At 41.9% G+C, this 12605-nt stretch overlaps 1 long non-coding RNA gene across 2 annotated transcripts in view; it reads right to left on the bottom strand.

Moving 5' to 3' along the window:
* Positions 1-8566: 8566 nt before the first annotated feature.
* Positions 8567-12605, bottom strand: part of LOC109956702 (uncharacterized) — a 16985-nt gene continuing 12946 nt past the window's right edge. For both annotated transcript variants that reach the window (XR_002274449.1, XR_002274450.1), the window contains exon 3: positions 8567-8654. This is a non-coding gene — a long non-coding RNA (uncharacterized LOC109956702). The remainder of the gene's footprint in view (positions 8655-12605) is intronic.

Below are 12605 nucleotides of genomic sequence, written 5' to 3'. Positions count from 1 at the left end.
AGTAAATGTACTTAGTTATTTTCCAAAACTACTGTGTTGTTGGTGTGGACTGTAATATAAAAAGGTGTTTCTGTGAAAAATGACCTGGGAGAACTGGGAGATCCTTTGTCAGGAGCCTTACATATATAAGCTTTAGCTGTACTTTAGTATTTTGTCAGCATTGTACAGTAGCTGAATAAACCTTTGTGAAGTTAGGCCTACATTGCACTACCTGCAGTAATTTTTACAGTGCCTTGCGAAAGTATTCGGCCCCCTTGAACTTTGCGACCTTTTGCCACATTTCAGGCTTCAAACATAAAGATATAAAACTGTAATTTTTTGTGAAGAATCAACAACAAGTGGGACACAATCATGAAGTGGAATGAAATTTATTGGATATTTCAAACTTTTTTAACAAATAAAAAACTGAATAATTGGGCGTGCAAAATTATTCAGCCCCTTTACTTTCAGTGCAGCAAACTCTCTCCAGAAGTTCAGTGAGGATCTCTGAATGATCCAATGTTGACCTAAATGACTAATGATGATAAATAGAATCCACCTGTGTGTAATCAAGTCTCCGTATAAATGCACCTGCACTGTGATAGTCTCAGAGGTCTGTTTAAAGCGCAGAGAGCATCATGAAGAACAAGGAACACACCAGGCAGGTCCGAGATACTGTTGTGGAGAAGTTTAAAGCCGGATTTGGATACAAAAAGATTTCCCAAGCTTTAAACATCCCAAGGAGCACTGTGCAAGCGATAATATTGAAATGGAAGGAGTATCAGACCACTGCAAATCTACCAAGACCTGGCCGTCCCTCTAAACTTTCAGCTCATACAAGGAGAAGACTGATCAGAGATGCAGCCAAGAGGCCCATGATCACTCTGGATGAACTGCAGAGATCTACAGCTGAGGTGGGAGACTCTGTCCATAGGACAACAATCAGTCGTATACTGCACAAATCTGGCCTTTATGGAAGAGTGGCAAGAAGAAAGCCATTTCTTAAAGATATCCATAAAAAGTGTCGTTTAAAGTTTGCCACAAGCCACCTGGGAGACACACCAAACATGTGGAAGAAGGTGCTCTGGTCAGATGAAACCAAAATCGAACTTTTTGGCAACAATGCAAAACGTTATGTTTGGCGTAAAAGCAACACAGCTCATCACCCTGAACACACCATCCCCACTGTCAAACATGGTGGTGGCAGCATCCTGGTTTGGGCCTGCTTTTCTTCAGCAGGGACAGGGAAGATGGTTATAATTGATGGGAAGATGGATGGAGCCAAATACAGGACCATTCTGGAAGGAAACCTGATGGAGTCTGCAAAAGACCTGAGACTGGGGCGGAGATTTGTCTTCCAACAAGACACTGATCCAAAACATAAAGCAAAATCTACAATGGAATGGTTCAAAACTAAACATATCCAGGTGTTAGAATGGCCAAGTCAAAGTCCAGACCTGAATCCAATCGTGAATCTGTGGAAAGAACTGAAAACTGCTGTTCACAAATGCTCTCCATCCAACCTCACTGAGCTCGAGCTGTTTTGCAAGGAGGCATGGGCAAAAATTTCAGTCTCTCGATGTGCAAAACTGATAGAGACATACCCCAAGCGACTTACAGCTGTAATCGCAGCAAAAGGTGGCGCTACAAAGTATTAACTTAAGGGGGCTGAATAATTTTGCACGCCCAATTTTTCAGTTTTTTTATTTGTTAAAAAAGTTTGACATATCCAATAAATTTCGTTCCACTTCATGATTGTGTCCCACTTGTTGTTGATTCTTCACAAAAAATTACAGTTTTATATCTTTATGTTTGGAGCCTGAAATGTGGCAAAAGGTCGCAAAGTTCAAGGGGGCCGAATACTTTCGCAAGGCACTGTAAACCAGACAATGGAAATTTCCTGAAAGAGGTGTAGATTATGGTCATATTTGATCAAGTGATGAAGCAGCATGTCAGTAGGGTGGAAAGTGGAGCTGGCAGTCATGTACATTATCTTGGCAAAACAATCCAAAATGAACTGATAGACTCCATCAGTCTAAAATAATAGAACACATTGTGACAGAGATCAAAATATCCAAATATTTCTCCATCATTTTAGACTGCACCCCTGATCTGAGTCATAAGGAACAGCTCTCTGTCATAGTCAGGATAGTGTCACAAGAAGACATTCCTCAAGTAAAAGAGCATTTCTTGGGCTTTCTTGTGGCAGAGCAGTCAACAGGAGAACATTTGTCATCTCTAATCCTAAAAAGGCTAGAGGAACTTAATATCCCATTTGAGGACTGCAGAGGCCAGTCCTATGACAACGGCGCCAATATGAAGGGAAAAAATAAAGGTGTTCAGGCAAAGTTGCTTCAGCTGAACTCAAGAGCTTTTTATGTCCCATGTGGTGCCCACACTTTAAATCTGGTAGTAGCTGATGCTGCAAAAAGCTCACCAGATGCCCTTGGCTACTTTGGGCATTTGACAAAGTTATTCAAGCTCTTCTCAGCCTCCACCCATAGGTGGGATGTCCTCTTGAAATATATGAAAATCACTCTGAAATCATGGGCTGAGACCAGATGGGAAAGCAGGATAAAAAGCATTGAGGCAGTAAGGTATCAGGCTGGGCAAGTCAGAGAGGCTCTTCTGGAGGTGAGGGAAAAAACTGCAGACCCTGTGGTGAGAGTTGAAGCCCAGTCTTTGGCTGAGGAGATTAGATCCTATCGCTTTTGCATTTGTACAGCCATATGGTATGACATTCTCAGCAAGATCCAGCATGTCAGTAAACTGTCACCCTCCATGCAGCTTGATGTGGCTGTCGACTTGCTGAAGAAAACCAGAGATTCCCTCACCAGTTACAGAAACACTGGATTTTCTGATGCACAGACAATTGCAAAGAAGATGTGTGAAGAGATGAATGTGGAGGCTGAACTCAAACAAAAGCGTTTGAGAACCACAAAAAGGCACTTTGGCTATGAGTCTCCAGATGAGCCCATACAAGATGCACTACGAAAAATGGAAACCACATTTTTTAATGTGGTCGTGGATACTGCCATCTCTTCACTTGATGAGAGATTTCAGAATCTTGGAGAGGTGAATAACACGTTTGGTGTGCTCCTCGATTTCCCCAACTTAGAAGAAGAGGACCTGCTACAGAAGTGTCAAACCCTAAGTACTGCTCTGACCCATGACAGCCAGCCGGACATTGATGGCACAGAACTTGCAAAGGAAATGAAGAATTTCCCACCATTGCCATCAAACAATATGACAAACATGGAACTTTTGACCTTCCTGCATGAGAAGAAGCTGGCAGAAATTTACCCCAACATGTGGGTTGCTTTGAGAATCCCTGCCACTCTTCCTGTTACAGTGGCTGCTGCTGAAAGAAGCTTCTCTAAGCTCAAACTGATTAAAACTTACCTGAGATCTACTATGATGCAAGAACGTCTCAGTGGACTTGCCATTATAAGCATAAACCATGTGGTCTCAAATCAGTTGTCATATGATGATGTTGTAGATGACTTTGCTGCAAGAAAAACCAGGAGAGTAAAGCTGTAGCAGGTTATGTGAGATTGAGGAGGTGATGGTGTAGTTTTTAAGTTACGGCAGTACCAAAAACACCACTAGAGGTCTTTGTAAGATCATCTTTTTATTTTTATTTAAATCCTTGTATTTTTTTGTGCCTACTCGTTTCTTTAATATCTTATTTTGCACAGTGCCGTATTTATATTGTATTTTTAAGTTAATGTCACTTGTTTACACTTTTTATTTTGGGAGTATTAATAGGTACTTTATGTAAGCTATTTATATTGTATTTCATATGTTCAGTTCATTTTTTTGTATTTGTTTCTTTAATTCTTTCTAAGTATTTTGAATGTGCAATTGCTTTATTTAAATAAAAGAATGTCCAAGACAAAGCTATTACGTTTCTTATGAGTATATACACTAGCAGTGGAATTTACTGAGATGCAACAGGGCGTCACCTGAAATCTTGCCTAGGGTGCCAAATTGGTTAGGGGCGGGCCTGCTGAGGCTGGATCCAAAAGGGAGTCAACCCCCATAGATTCACATGTTAAAAAAGTGCAAATAAACATTCACAGCCATGTACAAAAACAATTTTGGTCTCTATACAGTTGCTAATGTCCCCTTCCATGACAACTGTAGGGAGGCTGAATTCTTAGATACTGTAACTCGCATGTTTAAATTTTACTGAGGCTAAACGTTATGCATAATTAAAGTAATGGCTGCTTTGAGTGACAGGGGGTTTGCCATGGGGGGGTTAGCCGCTAGCCATCTAATGAGCTCCACTCTTGCTCCGCCTCTTTGCCCATTTTTGGATTTGTGGTAGTAGGGGGAGTGAAGCACTACCAAGATGGTGACGGCCGTTCTTCAGAAAACCAACATTTGACGTCACAGTGGGTTTATACATCTTTTATATATGGTCAGTGGCTGAAAGGTGCTAATAAGGTGTTTAAGGGAGAGGAACTACAGAGATGGGTTAGGATTCCAGTTAGTTTGCTTCTAAAATTGGCTTACTTGACATTACACACAGTCACTTGATCCACTGTTAATATAAATTAATAGATTAATGCAGTTTTAAATATGATCCTAAATGCAGACTAACAGAAGGAGAAAACCCCCACATTTTTCATGTGATTTAACTTCCGGTTAAAATCCATATCATTCCTACATTACTGGTGAGCCACTTCTTGTTCTTTTTTTTAAGATGGCTGCGCTCTCCTCCCCAACTCCTGCAGAAAACACGTGGGCGCCTGCCCCTTGATATTGCACTAGTGTCTACGTCTAGCTGTGTGACAGGCTTTTTATTCAGATGGCTGCTGCTAGCGCTGTTTTGAGAGCAACAAGATCGACATGCCATACAAAGGGGTTCACAAACAAGTCATCTCTGAAATCCTGCAGAGAAGCACTCATCAATTAGCCTGGTCTTAGATGATAACATAGCTGCTTTCACTAGCTGCTACATCACACTCCATTTAATTTACAAGAGGCGGCACACACTGTCTCTGTGAAAACAGTATAATGAAAGCAACAAGGATTCGTCCTGTCAACGTGTCATATTATTTTAGGCATTACCATAGTAGAACTTTAAATATTAAATGCAACACAGACTTGTATGCTGTATCCATGAGAAATCATTTACAGCCGTCAGTCTATATGCATTTAATGAATTCCCAGGCCTTTAAAGGAACATGCCACTTAGAAGAGCTCTTAAACAAAATAAGAATAGTCAGTTTTAACTCACAGCCTCAGAGCAGGTGAGTTTCCCAACAGGGAAAGGCAGGTTTTGAGATCTACTTATATCGGACTTGAAAGTTCTAAGATCAAATTCCTCTGAGCCACATAGGCCTGTGAAGGGAATACTGAAATGGACATAGAAGCCTCTTTTCCCCCCTCTACAAATCAAGTAGAGTGTGTGATTCTGCTGTTTCTCCACACAAATAGATCCATCTGACATGACAGACCTTAAACCCTGAGGGCCCACTTAACTCACAGCCACATTAATTGAATCTGGCCCTTGTGAAAGTACAAGGGAAACCCTACATCATGCAATTTGGTGTAGAAAATGGCAGATTTGGAGCAAAAGAGAATGCATGTCATGGGCTGAGATTTGATGTGCCTTGAAGCTGATGAAGTGGAGGACTGTGATGTATGCTCCTCAGATCACTGGGTTGAATCAGTTGAGATTCATCAAAAAACACAGCTTTATGGGACAATTCTCACAGCTAGCTGGTTACATCTCATTGTTTCCGCCATCTATCTCTCCTATCCATTCCTGCAGCCTGCTGCAGATAATGGACGATTTCGGACCGTATTTCTTGTATTTGTGTTCCTTCAGGGATCTCCATGGAGATAAAGTTGACCTCTTGGTATGTAATCATCCTCCTCCACTCCGCAGGTGAGGGAGGTAAGGGCAAGGATCTCAGAGAACATGGCGAGAGCATGTAAACACACACACACATACACGCAGAAAGAAAAAATACACAAAAAGAAAACACACAAGTCTCTGCAAACACATTCCTTCCATTCACCTCAATATAACCCCTGTGTTTACTCCCTAGAAAAACATTTTCACTCTGTCTCACTCTGTGTGAGGATTAATTCACTGGATAGAGGCTGATAATACAAACCTACAGAAATCTGGGACTCCTCCTTTTACAAATGTCAGATAAAGTCATCATCATCATTTTATTACACAAAGCCGATTACTTCTCCAGCCAGGCGGGTATGGGGATAGAAGTAAGGATCGGGTGGAGAGCCCTGACACAAATTGGATTTCCGCTCTCCTACATTCTTAAATATAGACTTATTATCCATTAACACACTAGTATTCCTAGCTAGTTGCAACATGGGGATTTAGTATAATGAACAGAAATCATGCAGTATATGAAAATGTGCAATTTACTTTCTGGGGCTTTGTTGAAGTTGGAGCAAAAAAATGTAAATGAGAAAAGAGGTTGTAACAAATATGCATGTAGCAGAGAGAGGATTACAGAAGAAGTCCTTGGAGATAATTAACAGACTTACTCTCCTCCACCTCAGGGTGGTGGAGACAACACAACCTGTGATTCCCAGAGAAGATAATGCAAAGGAATGCTCTTAGAAGTAATAAAACTTTCCATCAGCACCAGAGACTCCCCAAGTTTGTGGTTCTAAGAAGTAATAAAACTTTCCATCAGCACCAAGTTTGTGGTTCTAAAACCTGAAACTGCACTATTTTCAGTGAATGAAATAGACATTGCATTCATTTATGTGCTTACATGCTAATCTCTGGGCTCTAAGTAACTGGCTGCAGACTAAAAGGTCATTTGTTATTTCAGTCCAACATCAAGCTCAACTCAAAGGGACACCTGCAGAGAACTCCTGAGGAGCTGTTTTACAACTTGTGTCAGATTTGAGTCCTAACAGATCTAATAGCCTTCCTTGTCACAGACAACGCTTATTTTGGGACAGTGATTTCAAATTCCATATGTACTAAATGCTTAGATCTTATGTAACTTGTGTAATAACGACCACTGATGAATTTCATGATGTTCAGTCCAACTTTGATTCCTTGGGGACTGATGTTTTCTGAGATTAAAAACAACAACTAGACTTTTAACCATGACTTTTTATGATTCTTTCTGTTAGAATTTGCACTCTTATAAGACTATAATGTTTAAACCAAGACGTATTGATGACCCATTAAATGTTAGGAAAGTGATCTTGAATGATTAGAGATTTTAGATATTTCAGATGTGTGTAATAATGTATGTTTGTTATCATATCATTTATATGATTGTTAACTTTATTACTCTTACATTCCTAACTAATGAGTGGAGCATAGTAAAATGGGCAGATGATGCCTGCCAAGTCCAAATTATCATATCCGCACCCATCAAATCACACTGCTCAGTCTAACGTGCAGCAGTCTGGATCCATACAGCCTATCTGACATCCAGCCAGACCAGGGAAAACCCGACAAGAGCCCATCCAAACTTCAAGCCTACTGTCAATAGCCAGCCATCTTCTGGGCCTGACAGAGCAGGACTTCCGGAGCCTGGAGTTTTTAAAGTACTGTGGAGCGCATCAGATATCAGCCCTGGGTATATACAACTAACCACAGTAGGCAAAGCTTGCCTTGTACTTGTACATGAGTAATGACAATAGTTGAATGTAATCTAATCCAATCTTTGTTCTACCTAACTCTATGGATAAAGGCTGATGTGTCCGGGATAGATCTTAATTTATTCAACTTAATTTTTCCTAAATTTCAGCTGAATCTGTTCCCAGCAGATAATGGAATTTTTCGGGTTTCAACCATCACCATTCCCATTCAACCTACAGTTAGACCTCTGTCACTATATCATGTCTTTACATTTTGTCCCCATCATCTTATATTCTTGTGATTTAGTCAATAATTTGAGTAGTGTAGTAACATATTCATGTAGTTGTAGATTAACAAAATTCATAAAACCCAAGGTCATGTCTATTTTGTTGAGAGAGTAGCAGTCAATGTTTTAGAAAATTCATTCCTTCATTGGTTCAGAGACTGACTTCTTAAATTGGTTTATTAAACTGATGTGTTAATTAAGTGTAATTATTCTACTTCAAAACTAAGTACTTCATATTCAAAAATGCCTCAAGGTGCAAGCAATGTTTTCTTCTTTTTGCACTCAGTGTACTATTGTTGCAGTCCACTGTAGTGGATGGAAACCTAGCTACTGAGTGAGTTGTATCTTTTTTTGCCACCAATGTAGAAGAATGATTAGCATTTGACCATGACATTCAAGTTCAAGTATAAGTACTTTTATTGGCTTAGGCTGTTATTAAATGCATTTTAAATATAGAACAAAATTGTTTAATGCTCTAAACAAGTCATAGCTACTTTGCAGTGTGTATGTGTGTATGCACATGTGCATGCTTGCATGGCTTAACTGTGTGAAACTACATACACCAATCATCTATAATATTAAAACCACCTGCCTAATATTGTGTAGGTCCCCTGGGTGCCACATACACAGCTCTAATCCACTGAGGTGTGGACTCCACAAAACCTCTGAGGGTATCCTCTGGTATCTGATGCCAAGCCGTCAGCAGCAGATCCTGTAAATCCTGCAAGTTTCAAGGTGAGGCCTCCATGGATCGGACTTGGTTTTCCAGCACAGCCCACTGATGATCAATTGGATTGTGACCTGGGGAATGTAAAGACCAAGACAGCAACTTGAGCTGTTTGTTATGTCCCTCAAACCATTTGTAAACTATTTTTGGAGAGTGGGAGGTTGCAATATTTTGCTGAAAGAGAACTTTGCTATCAAGGAATACTGTTGCCATGAAGGGGTACACTTGGTCTGTAGCAATGTTTAGCTGAACGCCAGGGCCCAAGTTTTCCCAGCAGAACATTGCCCAGAGAATCACACTGCCCCTGCCTGCTTTCCTTCTTTCATTGCGCATCTGGCCATCTCTTCCCCACACAAAGGGCCATCCACATAATGTAAAAGAAAACGTGATTCATCAGACCAGGCCACCCTCTTCCATTGCTCCCTGGTACATTTTTGACACTCGCATGACCATTTTAAGTGCTTTTTTTCAATGCGCAGGGGTCAGCATGGGCACTCCGACTCTTCTGATGCTATGCAGCCCCATAGACACTGAGCTGTGATGTATTGTGTGCTCATATGCCTGTTTATTATAGCCAGCATTATGTTTATTTTAGCAATTAGTGCTACAGTAGCTCTTCAGTGGGATCGGACCAGAGGGGCTAACCTTCACTATCTATCAGGGAGCCTTAGAAACCTGTGACCCTGTCACCAGTTTACCTGTTGTCTGTTTTTGGACCACGGTTGGTACTGTAGATACTGACCATTTCATACTTGGAACAGCCCAAAAGACCTATTGTCTTGGTGATACTCTGACCAAGTTGTTTACAATTTGACCCTTGTTGAAGTCACTCAGATTTTTACCCATGCTCTTTTTTTTTTTTTTGGAATTTGCATTAACACGTTATCACATTAACACTGACTGTCACGTCCGTGACCCGGGCCACCCCCTGTACTTCGGTGGCAGGCACAGGCAGTTCCAGCAGCTCCGCCCCCGCATAGGTGAGGGTGTGTTCCAGGCGACGAGGCACACCTGCTCTCAATCATCGGAGCAGTACATAGGGTCGGCGTTGGTGCGTCCTCGTCGCCAGATTATCCTATGTTGTCCTGCTAGTAAAGCCAGTTCGTGTTCATGTCAAAAACTCAGGGTTATGGATTCTTTGATCTGTGCTCTTCACTGAACGCTGTGAACAGTAATTACGCACAGTACTGTTGCATCGGTTTTTTGCCCTTCTCATGCTTTAAAGGGTTTCTTTGGTTTGGACTGTTTTTCTGGGGACTTTACATTTCCCGTTCTGGGTCGGCTTGCCTCATCGGGGAACCCACACACCGGACCCGGGATCTCTGGCACCAGTCTCCCCCTCCCTGGACTCCTCCCTGGGCCTGCGGCACGCTCAGCTATTCAGGTCCCCAGAGTGACTACCAGAAACAGTCTGTACCATACACACCTGCTGCGTGTTCTTAAACTCTCACTCTTTGTTCTTACTTAGCGAGTTACGCCTCTCATACACCCCGGGAAACAGTGGTCCAGTCAACCCAGTGTGCCCAGCTGCCCCGAGATCAGCGGAAGAGACCAGCTCTGTTTTGTTTTTTTGTTTTTTTCTGCGACGCATTAAAGATGTTTTTCTTAGTCTATCCTGGGTTCGAGTCTGCATCATTACTGGGTCCAAAACCACTCAACACACGGTTTACCGTAACATTGACAGCCCCAGTATTTACGCCTTCATTTGTGTGTGTGTGCATATCACAGTGCCCGAATATGTGACTCTTCCCATATCTCCAAGGGGATGTGCATGCACTGAGGGTCAGAGTTGTTTCTCTCCCTAGCTGGTTGCTGTTGGCAGGATTAGCGACAGGACAAGATGTTCAGCGAAAGCCCTCAATTAACTACGCCAAAAACTCCATAATGCTCCATTTAGCACAGCACAAGTTTGAGGATTTACTGTCAGACCTCTGACCTATCTGTAGGCCCTTTCTGGATAGATCAACCTACAATGCCTTTTAGCAGATGGATAATATGTGTGGTGATTTTCCTTGGCTTAGCAGCTAAAATATGTTTGTGTGTTGCCTGTGAGCTGTTGTTTCTGTTTATATCACAGATGACTGACAAAAGCAGTGGTGGTTTGTTTTATAATTTCAACAGCTGCTATGTATAGTCGGTTAATGCAGTATCTTCGCTTTACGCAGCAAGGCAGAAACACACCAGTGCTGCTTGATAACAGCATAGTGCAGTATGTACGTGTACAACCTTTGACTCCTCCAGCTGTGAAAAAATGTAACATATGTCATTCATCATTAAACATGAATCACAGGTGTGTGAGGAGTGAGACTTGGAGGGAGACTTTTCACTTTCAATCACCTGATAGTCAAAACTAATGTCTGACTTCTCCCGGTCTCAGCAGTGCTGTGCAAAGTGATAGGCAGAGAGAAAAAGTCTAGTTGAGCAATAATTCAAAACTGTATCCTCGGGCTATCTGAGGACTGTGCAAACACTAGGGCCTATCAGGCTCAGTAGAGTCAACACTGAAGCACGTTAGAGGAAAAAGATGATTCTATGTATTTCCTGGCAGAGAGCAGACATAATTCTCTCATAAAAAGGCTTTGTGAATGTGAAAATGTCTTAGGAGACAGACTAAGAATAGTTCATGTATTGTAGAACCTGTGTTTTTGTGTGCAAAAGATATTGTTATTGTGGTCTTAATGTTCTGCCGTGATTTGCTTTTACTGTACATTTTTGTGCCTTCCTTTCTCCTCACTCTTCTCTTTCTCCACACTAGCCTTTCCCCTCGTCTCTCTTTCTTAGAACTTTTATGTGTGTGTGTCACTCTGGTTTCTTGTCCTGCCAAGTTCTCCTCCCTACACTTTATTCTATCCCTGAGTACCTGGCTTTTACTCCACTCCGCTGTTTTGCTCGTCTTTCTCTCCATTCCTTTTCCTCCCTCCCAGAGATGACCAAGTTATCTTCACACAGAACTACTCTCGTCTCTTCTCTCTCCATTCCAACCATTTCTTTATTGACTTCTACTTGTTCTCCCATCCATCCTTTCCATCTCCAGGCTTTTAGAGTGAATGATACAGATAGATGCTCTCTGCACCCTTTCACAAAGCTCTCACACACAATCAACAGCTCCTGCACTCAGCAGTCTCATCTCCTCCACCCCCACCCCCACCTCTCTCTCTTTCTCTCTCACTCACACACACACACACACTATCAACTATTGCGCAGATCGCTTTGCACCTGGTCCATCTAGGACTGGAGAGGTGCAGGTTGATACAATGGGGGCAGCAAAACACTTCACTTGTTTTCATGAGCACTATAGGGGATACAGTGGGTACGGAAAGTATTCAGACCCCCTTAAATTTTTCACTCTTTGTTATATTGCAGCCATATGCTAAAATCATTTAGGTTCATTTTTTTCCTCAATGTACACACAGCACCCATATTGACATTTTTGCAGATTTATTAAAAAAGAAAAACTGAAATATCACATGGTCATAAGTATTCAGACCCTTTGCTGTGACACTCATATTTAACTTAGGTGCTGTCCATTTCTTCTGATCATCCCTGAGATGGTTCTACACCTTCATTTGAGTCCAGCTGTGTTTGATTATACTGATTGGACGTGATTAGGAAAAGCCACACACCTGTCTATATAAGACCCTACAGCTCACACTGCATGTCAGAGCAAATGAGAATCATGAGGTCAAAGGAACTGCCTGAAGAGCTCACAGACAGAATTGTGGCAAGGCACAGATCTGGCCAAGGTTACAAAAAAAAATTCTGCTGCACTTAAGGTTCCTAAGAGCACAGTGGCCTCCATAATCCTTAAATGGAAGACGTTTGGGACGACCAGAACCCTTCCTAGAGCTGGCCGTCCGGCCAAACTGAGCTATCGGGGGAGAAGAGCCTTGGTGAGAGAGGTACAGAAGAACCCAAAGATGACTGTGGCTGAACTCCAGAGATGCAGTCGGGAGATGGGAGAAAGTTGTAAAAAGTCAACCATCACTGCAGCCCTCCACCAGTCAGGGCTTTATGGCAGAGTGGCC

Source organism: Monopterus albus, unplaced genomic scaffold (assembly GCF_001952655.1).
Source record: "Monopterus albus unplaced genomic scaffold, M_albus_1.0 scaffold2.1, whole genome shotgun sequence".
Taxonomy (NCBI): Eukaryota; Metazoa; Chordata; class Actinopteri; order Synbranchiformes; family Synbranchidae; genus Monopterus; species Monopterus albus.
Note: the sequence above shows the minus strand (reverse complement) of the source record. Positions and strands in the feature narration are given on the sequence as shown.